Source organism: Puma concolor, chromosome B1, assembly GCF_028749965.1.
Source record: "Puma concolor isolate L17-30 chromosome B1, mPumCon1.1.hap2, whole genome shotgun sequence".
Taxonomy (NCBI): Eukaryota; Metazoa; Chordata; class Mammalia; order Carnivora; family Felidae; genus Puma; species Puma concolor.
In genome coordinates, this window is record NC_141670.1 from 140,008,517 (window position 1) to 140,032,048 (window position 23,532).

Below are 23,532 nucleotides of genomic sequence, written 5' to 3' on the forward strand. Positions count from 1 at the left end.
TTGGTGCATAGATATTTACAATTGTTATGTCCTCTTGTTGGATTGATACCTTTATCATTACGTGATGCTCATTTTTGTCTCTTGTTACAGAATTTATTTTAAAGTCTATTTTGTCTGATATAACTTTTACTACCCTGGCTTTTTTTTTTTTTTTTCCACTTCCATTTGTGTGGTGAATGTTTTTCTATCCTTTTACTTTCTGTCTGTGCCTTTTAGGTCTGAGGTGAGTCTCTTGTAGGCAGCATATGGATGGGTCTTGTTTTTTAATCCATTTTACTCCTATATGTCTTTTGATTGGAGCAATTAGGCTGTTTACAGTCAAAGTAATTATGCATAAGTATGTACATATTGCCATTTAAAAATTTGTTTTCTGGTTGGTTTTTTTAGTCCATCTTTGTTCCTTTCTTCTTCTCTTGGTCTCTTTCTTTGTGATTGACAAGTATCTATACTGTTTTGTTTTACTTTCTTTCTCTTTATTTATTTATTTAAAAAAATGTTTATTCTTGAGAAAGGGAGAGAGACAGAGTGTGAGTGGAGGAGCAGCAGAGAGAGAGGGAGACATAGACTCTGAAGCAGGCTCTAGGCCCTAAGCTGTCAGCACAGAGCCTGACATGGGGCTTGAACCCACAAAGCACAGGATCATGACCTGGGCTGGAGTCAGCTGCCCAACCGAGTGAGCCACCCAGGTGCCCCCTTTCTCTTTATTTTTTTGTGTGCTGTCATAGGTTTTGGGTTTGTGGTTACCATGAATTTCATATATAATATCCTAAGTTGCAGTGCATATTAATTTGATGACTGTTCAAGTACAAATACATTCTTAAAAAAACAGAAATAGGGAAAAAAATCTTCTTTCTTTTTACTTTTTTTAATTCCTTTTTACTCCCTTCTCCACGCTTTATGTGTATCTTGTCATATTTTATACCTTTTAATTCATATTTATGTTTAATTATGGCCATTTCTTTTCCCCTTAAGTGCCTTTAACATTTTTGTAATGCTGGTTTAGTGGTGATAAACTCCTTTATCTTTTGTTTATCTGGGAAACTCTTTACCTTTACTTCAAATCTGAATGATAACCTTGCTAGATAGAGTATTTTTGGTTGTAGGTGTTTTTGTTTCAGCACCTTGACTATATCATGCCACTCCCTTCTGGCTTGCAAAGTTTCTGCTGAGAAATCAGCTGATAGCCTTATAGGTGTTTCCATCTAGGTAACTTTTCGTTTATCTTTTGTTGCTTCTAAGATTCTCTTTTTTTTTTTTAATTTTTTTTTTTCAACGTTTATTTATTTTTGGGACAGAGAGAGACAGAGCATGACGGGGGAGGGGCAGAGAGAGAGGGAGACACAGAATCGGAAACAGGCTCCAGGCTCTGAGCCATCAGCCCAGAGCCTGACGCGGGGCTCGAACTCACGGACCGCGAGATCGTGACCTGGCTGAAGTCGGACGCTTAACCGACTGCGCCACCCAGGCGCCCCTCTAAGATTCTCTTTTTATCTGAACCTTTGACACTTATTTTGTGCCATGGTGTATCTCCTTGGGTTCATCTTGTTGGGAACTCTCTGTGCTTCTTGGACTTGGATGTCTGTTTTCCTGTCTAGGTTAGGAAGTTTTCAGTTATTTTTTTCTTCAAAAAAGTTTTCTACACATTTTACTCTCTCTCTTCTTCTTCTTCTGGGACCCCTATAATGTGGATGTTTGTTTGTTTAGTATTGTCCAAGAGATCTCTTAATCTATCCTCCTTAAAAAAATTTCTTTATTCTTTTTGTTGTTCAGCTTATGTGCTTTCCATTACCCTGTTTTCCAGATGATTGATATGTTCTTCTGCATCCTCTAATCTATTGTTGATTGCCTCTGGTGTTGTTTTTTTATTTCAGTTATTGTATTTTTCAACTCTCATTGGTTCTTTTTAATATTTTCTATCTCTTTATTAAAGGTCTCATTGAGTTTTTTTCATTCTTTTGTCTAGCCAAGTGAGTATCTGTATAATTATTACTTTAAATTCTTTATCAGGTATATTGCGTATCTCTGTTTCATTTAGTTCTTTTCCTGAGGTTTTTTTTTTTTTATTCTTTCCTTTGCAGCATATTTCTCTTTCCCTATTTCGTTTGACTTCATGTGTTTGTTTCAATGGAGTAAGCGAAATGGCTACTTCTCTTAAAGTTGAAGGAGTGGTGTCATGTATGATCCCCTATGCAGACTGTGTGTGCTTGGTGACTTTTGCTGGCTGGTTGGAGCTGTGGCTTATAGGCTAGTTACTGTTTTAAACAGTGGCTTTTTATAGAAAGAATAAAGAAAAAAATAATAAAATTAAAAAGATAATAAAAGAAAAGAACAAGAAAAGCACAAAACCAAAAAGAAAAAAAATTAAAAATTAAAAAAACCTAAAAACTAAAAAAAACCCACAAAAAAGTCCCATAAAACCATGGCTTGTTTTCTGTGTCCCAGCACCACAGTACAGCTGATGGGGGCTTGTGGACTCTGGGCTTTCTGAGGTCACAAACTTTCTGTGACAATCTGACCCACCAGTTATGGCCTCAGGACCCTGAAATTATGGCACCTGTAACCTGCCCCTTATGGTGGCCAGATCCTGCTCCAGTCTGGGCTTTTGAGGTGGAAGAGGAGAGAATGTTCTCGGTTCCTTGACCCTTTTAAGCCATGGCCTTTTTTCTGTGCCTCAGCATGTGTAGGGCTGGTATGGGCTTGTGGACCCCAGGCTCGCTGAAGTTGTAAGCTCACTGAGAGGACTGGACCCACCTGTTATGGTGTCAGGACCCTGCTGTGGTCTAGGCTTTTAAGGCAGGGGTGGGAACATAAACCATGTTGTTCTCCAGTCCTTTTGACCTGGAAAACTTTCCCGCGGCTCCTCCGTTCCTTGTCAGAGTTTGTGTTGTCTCTTATGTGCTAGTTGCTCTTTCAAATCATGGGTTTTTTTTTTTCCTGTGCCTGAGGACAGAGGGGTCTATTCCTGGTCCCTCAGTTCTGTCTCTCCTCATTGCCATTGGTAGTAGGGGTGGGGTTCCCTTTGTTATCCTGTCTCAGTCCCTCTTGCTACTCTCTTGCCATTCTCTTTGTCTTTGGGTTGTTCAGTAGCTGTTCAGTCAGCCCTCTGTTCTTCAGAAGGAATTGTTCTATTAATAGGTGTAATTTGTTGTGTTCCATGGAAGAGGCGAGTTTAGAATCTTCCTATGTTTCTATCTTGAACTGGAACTCCATTTGAGTGACTTTTAAAAATACTGAGCCAATATATTTAAATGTGAGTGTTTTTACATAAATACTTAGATTTGGAACTTGTCCTGAAATATTGGAATATCTGGAAAGTTAGCATGATTTCCAAATGACAATAATCAACCCTAGCTGAGCAGCCACTCTCCTCTGAACAGGGCAAGGCACCTCCAGTTCACCACATTCCTCCTCACTTTGTCCCATTGTCGTCCTGATACCCTCCAACTTATGCTCTTTATGTTTTCATGACCCTGAGAGATATTTGAGTTTTTGACCTCTAGTCTATTGGATATCATGCTTCTTCTATTTTTGAGGCATTTTAAGTCCTCATATAGATATTTTAGTTGAGATCAACTCCAGATGTCTTCTTGCAAACACATTCTATTTGGCAGTTAATTAGGGTTCAATTTGTTTTAGTAACATACTAACCTTTAGTAAAGAATAATTTTAAACTTTTTTTTTTGGTTGAAACAGATTTTCTTATGTATTATGATATTTAAGGCTTTCTGGTAAAAGATAATTTGGTTTCATAAGTCTTGCATTTCCGATCAGATCCTTGACTTACAGTAGTTCTGCATTCTGTTTAAACTAAGAATAATTATCCTTTAAAATGGAACCAAAGTTAGGAATCTGATACATGAATATCCTAGCTTCCTACATAATGATGGAAGTCCAAGTCCAGACATTATTCAAATCATGAATGCTGCAAACAAAAATATTCTCAAACATCAAAAATGTGATCACAAGACAAACCAACATAGGGATAAAACAGGAGGGAGAAATATGATAGGCCACAAAAGGAGGAGTGGCAAGGAAAATCTAGACATTAATATGCAAATTGTAGGGTTCCTGGGGGCTGCTGCCTGAGCTGATGGTTCCAGGACCACAGCATCACTGCCATGACCAGGTCTAGATCTAGGATATGAGAAGTAAGGTAGATACAAAGTTTAAGAGGGTGCCAAAAAACTTAGCAATCATGATAAGTACTTTAATGCATGATTTAAAACATTTAATACAATATTTTATAAATAAAATTAATGCAAAAAAATTGATGATGTATAAAATGGTCTTGTTGGCCAACAGGCTGAAATTTGGCCAGCACTTAGGAATACTTACCCTATGCCAGGTATGGAGCTAAGTACCTTTCATGCTTTTTAAAAAAGTTTAATATATAAAGCAACTTTATGAGATAAATTCTATTATTTCCCATCCTTCTTCCCATTTTATAGGTGAGAAAACTGAGGCTTAAAGTTGAGTGGCTTGTTCAAGTTAGAGCTATTAATGGATAGAGCAAGGATCCAGGCACTTTTATCCAGAAACTGCTTGTGTTCATAGTACTATGGGATGGCTCAGCCTACAGTTAGATCATCAAGTTCTGTGGATGTTGAAATGACTCTACTATCCTGGTATTCCTACTGGATAGGGATAGGTTCATGACCTCAGAGAAGCCACGTATAGACTGACTTGGGGGAGCTGAATTAATTTGATGGCAAGATATAGCTTATTGGTTTTCCTATGCTACATGGTTTCTGTCCCAGCCAGTGTTAGGAGGAGGGAGAGAAGAAGGAAGAGTGTAGGCAGGGGGGAGAGAGAGAGAGAATCAGGAAATATGTATGCATACAGGGAGAGGCAGAAACCTAAAGACTGTGAGACCAGGATAATGAACTATTGTAGAGGTAAGAGTAAAGAGGAAGAGACTGTTTCTGCATGAAGTTCAAGCTCAGAATGGAGAGCAAGGGCTCCCTGCTGCTGAAGTGGACCCATGTATTTCAGTGCTAGAGCTGTAGTGAAATGCTGCTTCAGTCTCTGGGAGTTCATCTGAGGTCACTCCAGCCTGTTTTCTGCTTCCTTACTGTGTGTTCTTCCCCATAATTCTCTACACATCTGTAGCTTAACAGATAGCCTCAGGTGTACCCCATAACCTGAAATAGACTGACAGGCCCTTATTCCCAGTTTCGTGGGTCTCTCTTCCCAGCCTCAGTTGCCCTGTCCTCCTGTCCTTTCTCTGTTTTTACCCTCTTCCTGGCCGTGTTGCCTCCTCTTGCTTTAATGGAAGGGTGCTCATCAGTGGAGCCATGTTTTTCCTTCTGTGATGTTTTATGAAACTGTAAAGACCCCAGTGGTCTGTGATCCTTCACTGACTCTCCAGTCAGTTTCTTCATGCCCCTGGGGCTGAAGGCAGAGGGTCAGGAGCCAAGAGGGTCGGCCAAGAAGTGTCCAGTGTCTGAGAGGTAAGAAAGAGAGGGAAGAATCGGTTAGTTAGATTTGCAGTACACTCTAAGCACATCTGCTTACTTTAGTGGCCTAATTCTGATGGAATATTACCTTCAGCTGCAGACTTGCTGCTAATGCTGCAACCAGACTTGTAATACAGCTGGTAGATTTTCCAGGAGCACTCAGTGCACTAAAAATAATGATCAACCCTCTAACTCAGGGGCTCTCAGTCCTACCAAATCCAATAACCCCCTCTGGCAGTAAATATTTAACATTTTGTAACGACTCCTTTACTATTTGTATGGACAATATGACCTACTTACACACACTTTAAATAAAATTCTCTAATTGTATAAGAAGAAATAAAAGGAAAGTGAATTAATAAATGAAGCAAATGTAAATTCTTGGGCAGGACCACACCAGACACATAAAAAGCTGTCGGATATGTTTACCTCTTTTTGGAATCATTGAGAATGGGATGGCGAATAGTGCAGTCTGATACAGAGCTTTTATATTAGCCATTCAAAACCCATGAAGAATGTTATTGTCAGTGACATGATTTCCCAAAATGGAAACTATGGTAAGCAGAGTAATGGCTTTTCCAAGGATGCTTATATCCCAATTTCTGGAAACTGAATATGTTACCTTACATGCCATAAAGATTTTGTGGATATGATTAAGTGAAGGATCTTGAGATGGAGAGGTTACACTATATTATCCTGGTGGACCCAATGCGATCACCAAGGTCCTTATAAGAGAGAGACAGCAGGGTCAGAGTCTGAGAAGATGTGACAATGGAAGAGGAGGTTGGAACGGTGCAGGGCCATGAGCCAGGGAATGTGGGCAGCCTCTGGAAGTCAGAAAAGTCAAGGAAAGGGATTCTCTCCAAAACCTTCAGAAAGTATGCAAGCTTGATGACCCATTTCAGACTTCTGATCCCTAAAATTGTCAGATAATAAATTGTATGGTTTTAAGCCACTAAGTTTGTGGTGATTTCTTACAGCAGCAAAAGAAAACTAACCTAGTGACTGACTCTTGCAACATTCCAAATTATCGAAGTTCAGTCTTTATAAGATTTATATGATAGCTTTCTTCCTGGGAAATTTATTGAATAGTCAAAGTGGGTGACAGTATTTTGTGGTTATATGTAAAATGGAGCTCGCTTGTAGGCTGAACTAATTATAAACAGGGTTTTCACTGTGTTGCCAGGTTTTCTGTTTTCTCACTCTTTAGGTCTCTGCTCTCACCCATTTGCAGTTTTGCTTCACCTTTTGTTCAGCTTCCACCTTGTTTTGAGTTTCCTTGCCTTGTGATTTCACCTTCCCTTTGCAGAGTAGCCTTTCAAGATGTTTCTGCAAACATGGTTCCCTCTCTTAGGCTGCCAGCTGTTAAAATTCTTACGTCAGGAAAATACTCTTCCTTCAACCTAAAATGACCTTCAGCCTGCAGTTCCTGGGTTTGACTGATGCCTGGTGATCCTTCAAAATTTGGTACCATCATTTCTAAGCAGCTTCTTTATCCTCCACTGTCATGGGTAGGTCCTTATCTTGGGTTTTCATTGGTCCCTGAACTCATTTATCTTTTATCTATCATCTATTTTTAAATTTTAATATGTAGACACTGTGCTAAATACTTTAGAATATATTTTGTCATTTAAATCATGTATCAATCCCATGGGTTATTTTTTAATCCCTATTTTACAGGTGGGGAAACAGACTCAGTGAGTAAATATTTAAAACCTAAAGATTAAAAAATGATTCTTTTTCTTAGAATTCTTTATATTTACAAAACATTAAATTTCAGTGGATTATATTTAAAAAGATTAAAAGTTTACAGCTTTTTACTCATTGGTTATCATTTGTTAGGCTTGTATGTATATACAGAAGTTTCTAGACTATGCCCCAAGCTCTTCAGGATGCTTCCCTTTAGAGTGGATGAATGGTTTACTTTATACATTTGTGGTATTTGGGCTTTTTACAGTGGTCAGTTAATGGAGTCAAATTTATTTGGCTTTCATGTATAAAGCCTAAATAAAAATTCAAAAATAAAAGTTTGTATTATAGTTAAACCTTTGCGAAGCCAATTATATATATTTGTGTGTATGTGTGTGTATAGGTACAAATTTAATTCATTCACAAATTGTTCCATACTTACTGAGTGTCACTATGAACCAGGTTGTGTTCTAGGCCCTGGGGATAACACAGTGAGTATTAAGAAAGACAGTGGAGCTCTCACTATAGTGGGGAGTATATTCAACACTGCATCAGGCAGTCACAGTACTAAGAAGAGAAAGAAATCAGGATAAGGTGATAGAAAGTGGTAGGAAGTTCTCTATTACGTAGTCAATGAAGGCTTCTCGGAGGGGCTGTTATATGTGCATGAGGCTGAATGAAATAAGGGAGAAAGCTGTGTGAATATCTGGTGAAATGTCTTCCAGAATGTAATTTGCAATTATTATCTAATAGTTTGGGTTTTATTTTGAAATCAGACTTAAATATATGAATATTACTTTTTTTTTTTATTTATATATGAAATTTATTGTCAAATTGGTTTCCATACAACACTCAGTGCTCATCCCAAAAGGTGCCCTCCTCAATACCCATCACCCACCCTCTCCTCCCTCCCACCCCCCATCAACCCTTAGTTTGCTCTCAGTTCTCAACAGTCTCTTATGCTTTGGCTCTCTCCCACTCTAACCTCTTTTTTTTTTTTTTTTCCTTCCCCTCCCCCATGGATTCCTGTTAAGTTTCTCAGGATCCACATAAGAGTGAAACCATATGGTATCTGTCTTTCTCTGTATGGCTTATTTCACTTAGCATCACACTCTCCAGTTCCATCCACGTTGCTACAAAAGGCCATATTTCATTTTTTCTCATTGCCACGTAGTATTCCATTGTGTATATAAACCACAATTTCTTTATCCATTCATCAGTTGATGGACATTTAGGCTCTTTCCATAATTTGGCTATTGTTGAGAGTGCTGCTATGAACATTGGGGTACAAGTGCCCCTATGCATCAGTACTCCTGTGTCCCTTGGATAAATTCCTAGCAGTGCTATTGCTGGGTCATAGGGTAGGTCTATTTTTAATTTTCTGAGGAACCTCCACACTGCTTTCCAGAGCGGCTGCACCAATTTGCATTCCCACCAACAGTGCAAGAGGGTTCCCGTTTCTCCACATCCTCTCCAGCATCTATAGTCTCCTGATTTGTTCATTTTGGCCACTCTGACTGGCGTGAGGTGATATCTGAGTGTGGTTTTGATTTGTATTTCCCTGATAAGGAGCGACGCTGAACATCTTTTCATGTGCCCGTTGGCCATCCGGATGTCTTCTTTAGAGAAGTGTCTATTCATGTTTTCTGCCCATTTCTTCACTGGGTTATTTGCTTTTCGGGTGTGGAGTTTGGTGAGCTCTTTATAGATTTTGGATACTAGCCCTTTGTCCGATATGTCATTTGCAAATATCTTTTCCCATTCCGTTGGTTGCCTTTTGGTTTTGTTGGTTGTTTCCTTTGCTGTGCAGAAGCTTTTTATCTTCATAAGGTCCCAGTAATTCACTTTTGCTTTTAATTCCCTTGCCTTTGGGGATGTGTCAAGTAAGAGATTGCTACGGCTGAGGTCAGAGAGGTCTTTTCCTGCTTTCTCCTCTAAGGTTTTGATGGTTTCCTGTCTCACATTCAGGTCCTTTATCCATTTTGAGTTTATTTTTGTGAATGGTGTGAGAAAGTGGTCTAGTTTCAACCTTCTGCATGTTGCTGTCCAGTTCTCCCAGCACCATTTGTTAAAGAGACTGTCTTTTTTCCATTGGATGTTCTTTCCTGCTTTGTCAAAGATTAGTTGGCCATATGTTTGTGGGTGTAGTTCTGGGGTTTCTATTCTATTCCATTGGTCTGTGTGTCTGTTTTTGTGCCAATACCATGCTGTCTTGATGATGACAGCTTTCTAGTAGAGGCTAAAGTCTGGGATTGTGATGCCTCCTGCTTTGGTCTTCTTCTTCAAAATTACTTTGGCTATTCGGGGCCTTTTGTGGTTCCATATGAATTTTAGGATTGCTTGTTCTAGTTTCGAGAAGAATGCTGGTGCAATTTTGATTGGGATTGCATTGAATGTGTAGATAGCTTTGGGTAGTATTGACGTTTTGACAATATTTATTCTTCCAATCCATGAGCAGGGAATGTCTTTCCATTTCTTTAAATCTTCTTCAATTACCTTCATAAGCTTTCTATAGTTTTCAGCATACAGATCCTTTACATCTTTGGTTAGATTTATTCCTAGGTATTTTATGCTTCTTGGTGCAATTGTGAATGGGATCAGTTTCTTTACTTGTCTTTCTGTTGCTTCATTGTTAGTGTATAAGAATGCAACTGATTTCTGTACATTGATTTTGTATCCTGCAACTTTGCTGAATTCATGGATCAGTTCTAGCAGACTTTTGGTGGAGTCTATCGGATTTTCCATGTATAATATCATGTCATCTGCAAAAAGCGAAAGCTTGACTTCATCTTTGCCAATTTTGATGCCTTTGATTTCCTTTTGTTGTCTGATTGCTGATGCTAGAACTTCCAGCACTATGTTAAACAACAGTGGTGAGAGTGGGCATCCCTGTCGTGTTCCTGATCTCAGGGAAAAAGCTCTCAGTTTTTCCCCATTGAGGATGATGTTAGCTGTGGGCTTTTCATAAATGGCTTTTATGATCTTTAAGTATGTTCCTTCTATCCCGACTTTCTCAAGGGTTTTTATTAAGAAAGGGTGCTGGATTTTGTCAAAGGCCTTTTCTGCATCGATTGACAGGATCATATGGTTTTTCTCTTTTTTTTTTGTTAATGTGATGTATCATGTTGATTGATTTGCGAATGTTGAACCAGCCCTGCATCCCAGGAATGAATCCCACTTGATCATGGTGAATAATTCTTTTTATATGCCGTTGAATTCGATTTGCTAGTATCTTATTGAGAATTTTTGCATCCATATTCATCAGGGATATTGGCCTGTAGTTCTCTTTTTTTACTGGGTCTCTGTCTGGTTTAGGAATCAAAGTAATACTGGCTTCATAGAATGAGTCTGGAAGTTTTCCTTCCCTTTCTATTTCTTGGAATAGCTTGAGAAGGATAGGTATTATCTCTGCTTTAAACGTCTGGTAGAACTCCCCTGGGAAGCCATCTGGTCCTGGACTCTTATTTGTTGGGAGATTTTTGATAACCGATTCAATTTCTTCGCTGGTGATGGGTCTGTTCAAGCTTTCTATTTCCTCCTGATTGAGTTTTGGAAGAGTGTGGGTGTTCAGGAATTTGTCCATTTCTTCCAGGTTGTCCAATTTGTTGGCATATAATTTTTCATAGTATTCCCTGATAATTGTTTGTATCTCTGAGGGATTGGTTGTAATAATTCCATTTTCATTCATGATTTTATCTATTTGGGGCATCTCCCTTTTCTTTTTGAGAAGCCTGTTTAGAGGTTTGTCAATTTTGTTTATTTTTTCAAAAAACCAGCTCTTGGTTTCGTTGATCTGCTCTACAGTTTTTTTAGATTCTATATTGTTTATTTCTGCTCTGATCTTTATTATTTCTCTTCTTCTGCTGGGTTTAGGCTGCCTTTGCTGTTCTGCTTCTATTTCCTTTAGGTGTGCTGTTAGATTTTGTATTTGGGATTTTTCTTGTTTCTTGAGATAGGCCTGGACTGCAATGTATTTTCCTTTCAGGACTGCCTTCGCTGCATCCCAAAGCGTTTGGATTGTTGTATTTTCATTTTCGTTTGTTTCCATATATTTTTTAATTTCTTCTCTAATTGCCTGGTTGACCCACTCATTCTTTAGTAGGGTGTTCTTTAACTTCCATGCTTTTGGAGGTTTTCCAGACTTTTTTCTGTGGTTGATTTCAAGCTTCATAGCATTGTGGTCTGAAAGTATGCATGGTATGATTTCAATTCTTGTAAACTTATGAAGGGCTGTTTTGTGACCCAGTATATGATCTATCTTGGAGAATGTTCCATGTGCACTCGAGAAGAAAGTATATTCTGTTGCTTTGGGATGCAGAGTTCTAAATATATCTGTCAAGTCCATCTGATCCAATGTCTCATTCAGGGCCCTTGTTTCTTTATTGACCGTGTGTCTAGATGATCTATCCATTTCTGTAAGTGGGGTGTTAAAGTCCCCTGCAATTACCACATTCTTATCAATAAGGTTGCTTATGTTTATGATTAATTGTTTTATATATTTGGGCGCTCCGGTATTCGGCGCATAGACATTTATAATTGTTAGCTCTTCCTGATGGATAGACCCTGTCACTATTATATAATGTCCTTCTTCATCTCTTGTTACAGCCTTTAATTTAAAGTCTAGTTTGTCTGATATAAGGATGGCTACTCCAGCTTTCTTTTGGCTTCCAGTCGCATGATAAATAGTTCTCCATCCCCTCACTCTCAATCTAAAGGTGTCCTCAGGTCTAAAATGAGTCTCTTGTAGACAGCAAATAGATGGGTCTTGTTTTTTTATCCATTCTGGTACCCTATGTCTTTTGGTTGGCGCATTTAATCCATTTACATTCAGTGTTATTATAGAAAGATATGGGTTTAGAGTCATTGTGATGTCTGTATGTTTTATGCTTGTAGTGATGTCTCTGGCACTTTGTCTCACAGGGTCCCCCTTAGGATCTCTTGTAGGGCTGGTTTAGTGGTGACAAATTCCTTCAGTTTTTGTTTGTTTGGGAAGACCTTTATCTCTCCTTCGATTCTAAATTACAGACTTGCTGGATAAAGGATTCTCGGCTGCATATTTTTTCTGTCTAGCACACTGAAAATCTCGTGCCAATTCTTTCTGGCCTGCCAAGTTTCAAAAGAGAGATCAGTCACGAGTCTTATAGGTCTCCCTTTATATGTGAGGGCACGTTTACCCCTTGCTGCTTTCAGAATTTTCTCTTTATCCTTGTATTTTGCCAGTTTCACTATGATATGTCGTGCAGAAGATCGATTCAAGTTACGTCTGAAGGGAGTTCTCTGTGCCTCTTGGATTTCAATGCCTTTTTCCTTTCCCAGTTCAGGGAAGTTCTCAGCTATAATTTCTTCAAGTACCCCTTCAGCACCTTTCCCTCTCTCTTCCTCCTCTGGGATACCAATTATGCGTGTATTATTTCTTTTTAGTGTATCACTTAGTTCTCTAATTTTCCCCTCATACTCCTGGATTTTTTTATCTCTCTTTTTCTCAGCTTCCTCTTTTTCCATAACTTTATCTTCTAGTTCACCTATTCTCTCCTCTGCCTCTTCAATCCAAGCCGTGGTGGTTTCCATTTTGTTATGCATTTCGTTTAAAGCGTTTTTCAGCTCCTCGTGACTGTTCCTTAGTCCCTTGATCTCTGTAGCAAGAGATTCTCTGCTGTCAGCTATACTGTTTTCAAGCCCAGCGATTAATTTTATGACTATTATTCTAAATTCACTTTCTGTTATATTATTTAAATCCTTTTTGATCAGCTCATTAGCTGTTGTTATTTCCTGGAGATTCTTCTGAGGGGAATTCTTCCGCTTGGTCATTTTGGATAGTCCCTGGCGTGGTGAGGACCTGCAGGGCACTTCCCCTGTGCTGTGGTGTATAACTGGAGTTGGTGGGCGGAGCCGCAGTCAGACCTGATGTCTGCCCCCAGCCCACCGCTGGGGCCACAGTCAGACTGGTGCGTGCCTTCTCTTCCCCTCTCCTAGGGGCGGGATTCACTGTGGGGTGGGGTGGCCTGTCTGGGCTACTTGCACACTGCCAGGCTTGTGATGCTGGGGATCTGGCGTCTTAGCTGGGGTGGGTAGGCAAGGTGCACAGGGGCAGGAGGGGCAGGCTTAGCTTGCTTCTCCTTAGGTGATCCACTTCAGGAGGGGCCCTGTGGCAGCAGGAGGGAGTCAGATCCGCTGCCGGAGGTTTGGCTCCGCAGAAGCGCAGAGTTGGGTGTTTGCGCGGCGAGCAAGTTCCCTGGCAGGAACTGGTTCTCTTTGGGATTTTGGCTGGGGGATGGGCGGGGGAGATGGCGCTGGCGAGCGCCTTTGTTCCCCACCAAACTGAGCCTTGTCATCAGGGGGCTCAGCAGCTCTCCTTCCCTTTGTCCTCCAGCCTTCCCGCTTTCTGAGCAGAGCTGTTAACTTATGACCTCCCAGACGCTAAGTCGCACTTGCTGTCGGAACACAGTCCGTCAGGCCCCTCCCCTTTTTGCAAGCCAGACTCGGGGGCTCTGCTTGGCTGGCGAGCCGCCCCTCCGCCCCGGCTCCCTCCCGCCAGTCCGTGGAGCGCGCACCGCCTCGCCGCCCTTCCTACCCTCTTCTGTGGGCCTCTCGTCTGCGCTTGGCTCCGGCGACTCCGTTCTGCTAATCCTCTGGCGGTTCTCTGGGTTATTTAGGCAGGTGTAGGTGGAATCTAAGTGATCAGCAGGACGCGTGGTGAGCCCAGCGTCCTCCTAAGCCGCCATCTTCCTACTTTTTTTTTTAATGGTGAAATACTTTAGATTTAGCCACCTGGACTCAGTTCAGATGATCCCAATTTTGTTGGCAACATCCAAAGCATCATAGTCAGGAGTTGATCAAACATATGCCTTCTTCTTTCCATTGGGCCTGATCATTGTGTTGACCTTGGCCACGTCAACATCTTAGGGCTTCTTCACAAACTGTTTGATCTGGTGTTTGTTGGCCTTGACATCTACAATGAACACAAGAGTGTTTTCGTCTTTTATTTTCTTCATGGCTGACCTGGTAGTCAAGGGGAACTGGATGATGGCATAGTGGTCAAGCTTGTTTCACCTGGGGGTGCTCTTTTGAAGATATTTGGACTGCCTTTGGAGATTCATTGTCTTGGGCCTTCAGAATGTAGATGATGTATGGATTTTTCTTTTCTTTTCTTTTTTTTTTTTTTTTTTTTGGTGACTGTGGACACTTTTCAGCACTGCTTTCTTGGCTTTCAAAACCTTTGCTTTGGCTTCAGTTTTGGGAGGGTCAAGGGCTTCCTTCCTCACTATTGGCGCCATCATTATGAAAGGGCTGTATGAAAAGTACTTATTGAGCATGTGCTAGGTGCTTGGTGGGTGAGGTGGGTTGTTGGATATTAGGGAAATGTGAGATCTGATGGTGGCTACCTAGTTTACAATCTTAATGGAAACTGAGAACAACACATATAAAAGTATCAAATGGAAACAGTATACAGTTATCTGGTGCTGAATTGTGTGGTACAGATTCTAGATTTGAGGGGACCCTGTTGGGTCTTACAGTTTCAGCAGTAAGAGTTTAATTTTGCTACATTTGAATATTTAAAAAAATGTTTTGTTTTTTTTTTTTGAGAGGGAGTGTATGTGAGTGGGGGAGGGGCGGGGGGGCAGAAGATACAAAGAGGACTCTGTGCTGACAGCAGAAAGCCTGATGTGGGGCTCAAACTCATGAATTGTGAGATCATGACCTGAACCAAAGTCTGACCCTAGATTTAAACGTTTTTAAGGACAAGTCTGTAGACTGAAGCAAGGTGAGAAAAATGTTCTTTAATGGAACTTTAGTTTTCATTCTTTTGGAATTTCCTTCTCTTAAGGAGCTATGTATGGAGTCTGTGAAATGTGATTCTAACTGGGGATAGGAAATGGTTGGGAATCCACAAAATCGGTTTGCATTCTGTGATATTTTGAGTCGTGGTAGCTTTCCACGGACCCAGACTCCTGAGTCACTGAATATGGTAGGAAGGGTAACAAATGCATTCTTTTTCCTGCTTCTATTCCCCATCACTTCTCTGTGCTATGAACAAGTGAAAGTTGTGATCTTGATTTAGACTTGTAATCAAATGGATATCATTCATTGTCTAGCACAGAGCTCTTGATAATGCCTCCCATTTGGAGCTCTCAATAAATGATTCATGACTCAGATAGGAATATGCTAACAGTATTTGTGCTGGTGGGATTATGACATTTTTGGTATTTTCCAAGTTTTCTGCTTTCCGCAAATCCCACTCACTCATATGTACGGCTTCTGTTTATACTTTGGTTTCTGATTATATTACCTTTGAAATAAAAAAAAATGAAAAAATAATTCAAAGAAATCATTGGATTTATTACATTATTGAGTGCTTGTTCAGTTTGCACAATAGATTTTCTTTGTTAAATTTAATTTTTTGCTTCAAAGATTTTATGCTTGAATCAACTTTTTCTTTTATTTAATGATGAGTATTATTGCAAGCTTTAATTATAATACCTAGTTTGCACATTATAATTCTCATCCTAAAATGTATAAACATATTTTTTAAATTCAGTAATCCCTTAAGTTCAAGCCTGCATAGAAGATAGGCTTCAAGTATTTACATTTTATAGAAGGGCTTGAAGGCTAGGTGACTAAAACAACAACAACAAACCAGTTACATTTGCAAAGCTGCCTGGTCTGTTCCTAACGCTACTCCACAGGATGCTAGTGAGAACGTTTCTGAAATATATGTAAGGGCTGCTACAAAACTGAATTGGAAGGCTTTCCCTGTGGTTTTGATGAATAATTTGATTAGCTGAAAAATCAAAGACTATATTCCCCCTTGTTTTGTTCTCTGGTGTTAGAATTCCAGGCAATGATCTTGACGAGCTGCTTCTCACACGGGGGCCTTTGATTGTTGTGGAAGAGCTTTGTTGCGATGTGTGCATGTCAATGTCCTGGCCCCGGAACTGTTGTCTGTGTGTACCTTCCTTGCTCATCTTCTGCTTTGCTCCCTGTGACAGGGGATCGGACCTGCCATGCTGGATTGATTCCCAGGCTCCTCCTTGTCTGTTGGTCTTTGGCAAGGGTCAACTTATGGGGGACATTAGGGTTAGAGGGTGGTAGAAGCCAGGACCCCAGATCCTGCAGGAGACCCCAAGTCCTGCCTTCTTTTGTGATTCCTCCAGCTTTAGGACTGGTGGTGGCTTTCTGCTATTGCCAGTCTCTGGGCTGTCTTGCTTTTCTGTTGGGTTTCTCAGCCTCTCTTCCATTAACTGTGCCATCAATTCTCTGTTACTAAAGTCTCTGATGTAGATAAATAGGTGGTTTCTGATTTCCAGTTAGACCTTGAGTTATACAGTTACCAGTTCTCAGGGATGATTGCCAACAAAACGAACCATTGTCCTTGTGAGAATTTTCAGACAGTTAAAGTCCATGAAATTTACCTCATTTTAGACCTTAAAGAAGAGAATAAAGTGGGAAAATGGAGATAATAGTCTTATTTTCTAGGCAGGCCCTTCGGAGCTGATGGTTTATTTTATATACTGCTATAAAATGAGACGTGTTAATTATGTTGACCTGTGAGTTTCTTTATTGTCCATCTTAGATTAGTAACATTTCATAATTAGCAAATGATATAACGTAGTATAAAATGAAACTGCTGTAATATAGTGATTGAGTTATTTCAAAGTTTATCCCTAAAAATACAATATCTTTGTCGTTATGTGAGAAAGACATTCTCCTTATTAGCATACTACAAGATAGGCTGGGATATGAGTTTATGTGAGTTTTCTAAGACAGAGGGAAAATATCTATCCAGCATTAACAAGTATGTAGTGATAAGTAAGGAGCTATCATTTCTTTATATATTTTTAAATGTTTATTTACTTGTGAGAGACAGAGACAGAGCACGAGTGGGGAAGGAGCAGAGAGAGAGGGAGACACAGAATCCAAAGCAGGCCCAGGCTCTGAGCTGTCAGCACAGAGCCCATTTCGGGTTCAAACCCACAAACTGCGAAATCACGACCTGTGCTGCAGTTGGTGCTTAACGCTTAACCAACTGAGCCACCCAGGCGCCCCTAGAGGCTATCATTTGTTTAACCGTGTGGAGTTCTGCAATGGGGAATACACTGGACTAGCAATTATAAAACACAAATCTTGCCCTAGGTGAGGGTCACTAGAGACAAGAATGGGCAAGTGATGTATTGAGCAAGGGCTCTATAAGAAGTGAGGGCACAGGACAGGGCAGAGGGAGAAGATAAGCATAGATGTGTTTTAGCTCACCTCTAGCCATGACCTGATTGCCTGGGGAACTCTGGAGCATGAATGACACCACAGAGAAGCCCCATGTTGAGACAGGGTGGCTGAACTTTGGTTCATTCAGTCATTGACTGTGGTGGCCCCTGCATGGGGTATAAGTATGTAACCTCCACAGAGGGCATTCTCTGGAGAAAGGTTGTAGCTGTGAGCTCCTAGCAGCAACACTGCAGCCTCTGAGGGATGGGTAAACTGACCTATAAAGGAGCTTTGTACGGACACCCACCATAGCTACTATGGGTATCAATACACAGCACCCTGTCTCCACCACTTATAAACCCTTCGGCAGTGGGCAAGACATATAATCTCTCCAAGTCTCCTGCATTTGTTTAAAAAATGAAAAATACAGGGAATAATAACCACTCTATCACTTTTCCTATTACTCATAAATGTGTTTTGAAAGAAATGAAGTACTCTGGAATATTTATTTTTTAAGTGTTTTTTTGAGAGAGGGAGGGAGGGAGGGAGAGAGAGAGAGAGAGAAAGAGAAAAGATCACAAGCAGGCTCCATGCTGTCAGCATAGAGCCTGATGCAGGGCTTGAACTCATGAACCATGAGATCATGACCTGAGCCAAAGTTGGAGCCTTAACTGACTGAGCCGCTCAGGCGCCTCTGGAATATTTTCCTAAGTAGCTAGTCTATTGGGGAGACAATGCAGGGTTATAAAGCTGGTTTGAAAATGCCAGTTTTAAACATGATCAGGGTATTCCCTTGGATTCCTCTGAAAACATAGCCCCAAACGAGGACTTGGGTGAAGGTGGTTTATTCTGGAGATGATGCTAGCAGGCAGCAGTGAGGGGGTGGGGGTTGTGAGGCAGAGACGGAGGGTAATCCAATATACAGCTGTGCTACTGAGGTCCCTGCAGTGGTGTGGGCGGGCTCAGTCATGCACACTGGGGGCAAGCTGTTAGCAGGCAGGGAGCGAAGACACGAGTGGCACTGTTCACCCCAGTGCCCAAAGTCTTCTGTCTGCTACTACCACGCTCTTGGTGTTGCTCAGATCCACAAATCCGCTTCATGAATTCTATTCTGTCACTGATTCTTCAAAGACTAGGCTGTCCCTGTCTCTAAGAAAAGATTTATCAATGCAACCAGCTACAGGCCCTTTTGCTGCAGCTGATTTTGAGGCTGCAATGGATAGCCATCATCTCTCTCCTCCACTATCCATTCTTGACTTCCCTCATCCACAACCAACACTTCTGAGGATGCTTGCTCAGTGGGTGACCCAGACCCTCACCCCTGGTGGGGAGGTCGAAGCCTGGGTTGACTGGCTTCCTACAATTGCTTGTTCTCTGTGATCAGTTGGTGTAGAAACACCCCAGTGTATCCCAAGATATCCAGACTTACTCCTCCTTTTTACCCATTGTGTAGCAGCGACTCTGTCTCCTTAGGATTGTCACAGCCAGTTTCTCTGCTAGTATGGGAACTCCATTCTTTACCTGTGATCCAGTGGCATGAAGAGCCTGAGTGACCAGCGGGTTTACAGCTTCAAGCTCAGCGTCTCATGGAGAAGTATTGGCTTCCAAGAACCAGAGCCTCTATTTTAGCAAAGGTTAAAGTTGTAGAAACGAGAAATCCCAGTTAAACAGTTGTGTCACTGGGAATGATGACAAGAGTCAACCTTGCACTCCTTGCTGGCCAGACCTTTGTTTTCCAGCTTTGAGATACAGAGCACCAGCTTTGGGGTGCACAGTATTGTTTCAGTGCATATAATGAATCCTGGGGAATGGCATCCCAACCCTGCCAGTTGTAGACATGGACTGATGCCATATTTGAGCCAAAATGAGGCCATTCTCAATCCTAACAGACAGGGTCCTTCTAGATGATGCAATATACAATAGGACCCGTGGATTCGGGGGTCAAGTATCCACTGTTGCATCTTCTCTAGGAGAGAGGTGGTCACCATAAAGTGAATCTAACTCACGTAACCAACTAACTCTGAGATCAGAGGCAAGCCCAAAAGAAGGTCAGTCAGGGCACCAGGTATGTTTGCTACAGTTACTATTACAGATCTTTTGTGAGGTTCCTCCTTGCATGCGATGCTAGGCTAGCGACTATACCCAGGAAGTGCACTAACACTAGCTATCTCTTATCTTCTATCCTGTTCACACAGTCACTCAGTAAATACTGGGTAACTTTTCCAGAACTGTGCCAGGTTCTATGTTAGAGATAGAAATATGAGTAATTTTCTGTCCTTTGGAAACTCACCACCTAGTACAGGAAATAGATATATAAATAGTGAACTATATTTTGTAATTGATGCTTTTTAATATAGTGAATACAAGAAACAGAGTAATTTTGCCTGAAGAAGTTTGGAAAGACTTCTTAGAGGAGGTGATACTTATGTTGATCATTATAAGATGAATATGAGTTTTCAAGAGACATTGGTAGACAGAAGGAATGCTGGGTAGAGAAACAAGCATGAACAAAGGCACTGAGACATGAGGGAACATGGCACGACATGGGAATGACAGGAGCTTTAGGTACTAAAGAAAAGGGTATGTGTTGTTGGGATGGGAAGGGGGTAGTCAGAGAGGGGCAGAATGTGAGGAGAAAGGAAAGGTTTAACCAGATCAAATGGAAAGGCCCTGTATTGTATTCGAAGGAATTTGGACCTGACATCTCCAATGTAGACATGTGTGTCTAGGCCATACAGTCAGCACAGTGGAAACATTAAACTGGGATGTGAATGGGTAGATAAGACAGTGTTGTAGTGAAGTTCTCAGAGCCTATGCCATAGCATTACCAGAAGGCTGGAGCTGGAAGGAACCTTTCCTGCCATTTTCGAAAGTGTTTCAAATGAAATCCTACAATGGACATCAACATAGTCTAGTACGGTCAGAGCTACTCTGAAGCAATGAAGATGATGGGGTCAGAGGAGTCTGAAGGGAAGGGGCCCTCAGACCTAACTAAATGCCCCCTTGCTCTTTTTGTTTACCAGGTAAAGAAATGAATAGTTGTATGAAATCATGTGTGATTTACCCCGGGCTAGAACAAGAATCTTTGAGAGTCTGAAGCCCTTTCTCCTTATCGTTATTTTCTTCAGATATCAAAATGTTATGGACACAGAATCTCAAATGACATGTGCAAACTTTTTTTTTTTCATAAAATATTGAGTGTTAATAAGAGTCTAGTCAATGTTGGCTAGTCTTACTGTTTCAATTAACCAAAGCACACAAACAAGTATGTTTTGGAAGCAGGTTAGGGGAAATGTGAGGGAGAAATGGGGTAAGAATGTGCTGAGTCCCTGCTTGGATGGCAACTGGGGAAGGGAAATATGGGCATCCCTAGTGATGGGAAGTTTGTCAGAAGTTGTCTCTGACACGCCCTGTTCCCTTTTTCTGAAATTATTCCAGTATCAACATTAAGCCTAGAAAATCAACAAAGACTTGGAAAAGGGGGGGTCTGAGTGGTGTTGGAGGCAAGTTATAAATACTCTATCTCCTTGTTGCTTGGAGCTCTTATCTTTTGCCTTATGGTGACATCTATCTTCTTTTTAATTTGATCCCTAAACTAGATATCTCCATTGGATGAAATGAGCAAAGTGGGGAGGAGAAAGAGAAGAGGAAACATGCCCATGAGTGGGGATAGCAGGACACAGGGCCCTGCTAGAATTACTTAGGGGGCATTTTTCAAACTACCCATGGCTCTTCTTCCACTAGTATAAATGTTAATAATACTTCCCTGTGGGAGAGGTGAGGTCACTAGTGAGCCACAATAGAATATGTCCTATCCCTTAAGCGTGCTAGGGAGAAAAGGGGCTCAGAACTCCTGATTTAACTATTGTTTTCGCCTTACCCTTCTGATAAATTCTGGGAGAATCCTTTCTAATTTCATATTCTTCATGACATTAGAAAATTGATAGCTCCTGGTGTTTGTTTATTTATGACAGCCCTCAGTTTATAATTAATCCTAATTAATGATAGCATGATAAAAATCATAAATATCACTGCTAAGAGTCTTAGGCTCATATGCTAGATAGTTCAGGACAAATGTCTGCATTTGTTTCATGTTTTAGCAATGGAAAATGGAATAAGAGGGAGGATGTTTCCTATGTGTTTATTGTGATACTGTGTCATAAAAACATTCCCAGTGTTCTAAGTTGGTTTTAAACACCTACAAGTATGAGTGAGTAATAACGATGTGAAAAAAAAGATCACAAAGAGCTTTGTATTTTGGTAATTTGTGGGCCGTAAGGACGGATGAGGGGGAAGATTTAATACTTTATAACCACATCTTTTAAATAAAATAAGTTTAGTACAATCGCGTTGCTTGCTTCCATGAATGGAAAAGGTTTTTTATTTCTCCAGTGTATTTTAGAAATATTTAAGTCGTGAAAAGAAAGGGCACAGGGTTAACTGTATTGTAATTTTATCCTTTTTTTTTTTCGCTTTAAAAAATTCATCACAGAAATACACGCACATGGTTTTAAAAGTCAAATAATGCTAAAAGGCTTACATGTGAAAAAATAGCGGTCATCCGTGCCCTCCCTCAATGCCATTCTCCAGAGGCAGTTAACGGTTTGCAGCTCTTTTCATGTACTCTGACTTCCTATTTTATGAAGCCAGAATTTTCAGTCTCATACCCTGTCTTCTTACCTTCTATATCTTTTCAAGACTGCTATTTCACAAGTTTGGGTTAACTTCGTGTGTGTTCCTGGTTTTTTATTATTTTTACTAAGTAAATATTATTTTTTACTGAGCCGGATAGGCTATGATTCCATTTGCTTTACTTTATAACCTTTTTTCTTTTAAAAAAAAAATTTAAGTTTATTTATTTTTGAGAGACAGAGAGCACAAGCAGGGGAGAGGCAGAGAGAGAGGGAGACACAGAATCTGAAGCAGGCTCCAGGCTCTGCACTGTCAGCACAGAGCCCGATGCGGGGCTCGGACTCACAGACCGTGTGATCATGACCTGAGCCAAAGTCGGACGCTCCATTGACTGAGCCACCTAGACGCCCCACCTTTTCTCCTTTTTTAAAAAAAGTGAACTATAATTTTTTTTTTTTAAATTTTTTTTTTTCAACGTTTATTTATTTTTGGGACAGAGAGAGACAGAGCATGAACGGGGGAGGGGCAGAGAGAGAGGGAGACACAGAATTGGAAACAGGCTCCAGGCTCTGAGCCATCAGCCCAGAGCCCGACGCGGGGCTCGAACTCACGGACCGCGAGATCGTGACCTGGCTGAAGTCGGACGCTTAACCGACTGTGCCACCCAGGCGCCCCTAACATGCAGTATTATATTAGTTTCAGGTGTACAGTATCATGATTCAGCAATTCTCTACACAGTGCTCAACAAGATAAGTGTTCTCTTACTCCTCTTCACCTATTTATTTTATAACCTTTTATTTTTCCTGAAATTAGTAATTGCCTCATTCATTATTTTTATCTGTTTCACTGCCTTCGGATCTTTGGTTCAACTCTTCCGATACCCTCCAGCAGCTTTGTAAAATGTCTTTCCTGAGATTTTTCTCAGAGTCAAACCTATCTAACAATCTGTTATATTCTATCCTCTTTAAAAAAATTTTGTTTTTAATGTTTATTTATTTTTGAGAGAGAGAGAGAGCGAGCGAGAGCAAGTGAGCTGGGGAGGGGCAGAGCGAGAGGGAGACACAGAATCGAAAGCAGGCTCCAGGCTCTGAGCTGTCAGTACAGAGCCCACTGCTGGGCTGGAACTCACGAACCAGGAGATCATGACCTGAGCCTAAGTCGGAAGCTTAACCAACTGAGCCACACACACGTCCCCTGTCCTCTGTTTTTAAAGAGGTCAGTTACTCTGCTCCGCCCTGGAGTGGTTGCTCCCTGGACCTGCTGTAGGACTGCTGTCCTTTGCCTAATTCACTTTGCTTCTCTCTCCTGTGACCAGGATGTGTATCATTTTTCTTTCTTAGTTTGTTTTTTAATCCTCCTTGGCTTCCTGAAAAGCTATCAGAGGTCAATTTTCTGAGACTTTAATATTTGACAATATTTGCTGGACTTTGACACTTGATAGTTTGGCTAAATCTAGAATCCTTGGTTTCAAATTATTTTCTTTTGAAACTTTGAAGCTATTACTATGCTGACTTCTAGTTTATAATGTTGCTTTTGAGAAGATGGATGCTTTTCT

The 23,532-nt window shown here is 40.8% G+C and overlaps 1 protein-coding gene and 1 pseudogene across 5 annotated transcripts in view; one reads left to right on the forward strand and one right to left on the reverse strand.

Annotated features, from left to right (window-relative positions):
- The window catches only part of RASGEF1B (RasGEF domain family member 1B), a 612,828-nt gene that overhangs the window by 153,084 nt on the left and 436,212 nt on the right, over nt 1-23,532 (forward strand). The gene's annotated exons all lie outside the window — the stretch shown is intronic.
- Nucleotides 13,925-14,419, reverse strand: LOC112859053 (large ribosomal subunit protein uL23 pseudogene; annotated as a pseudogene).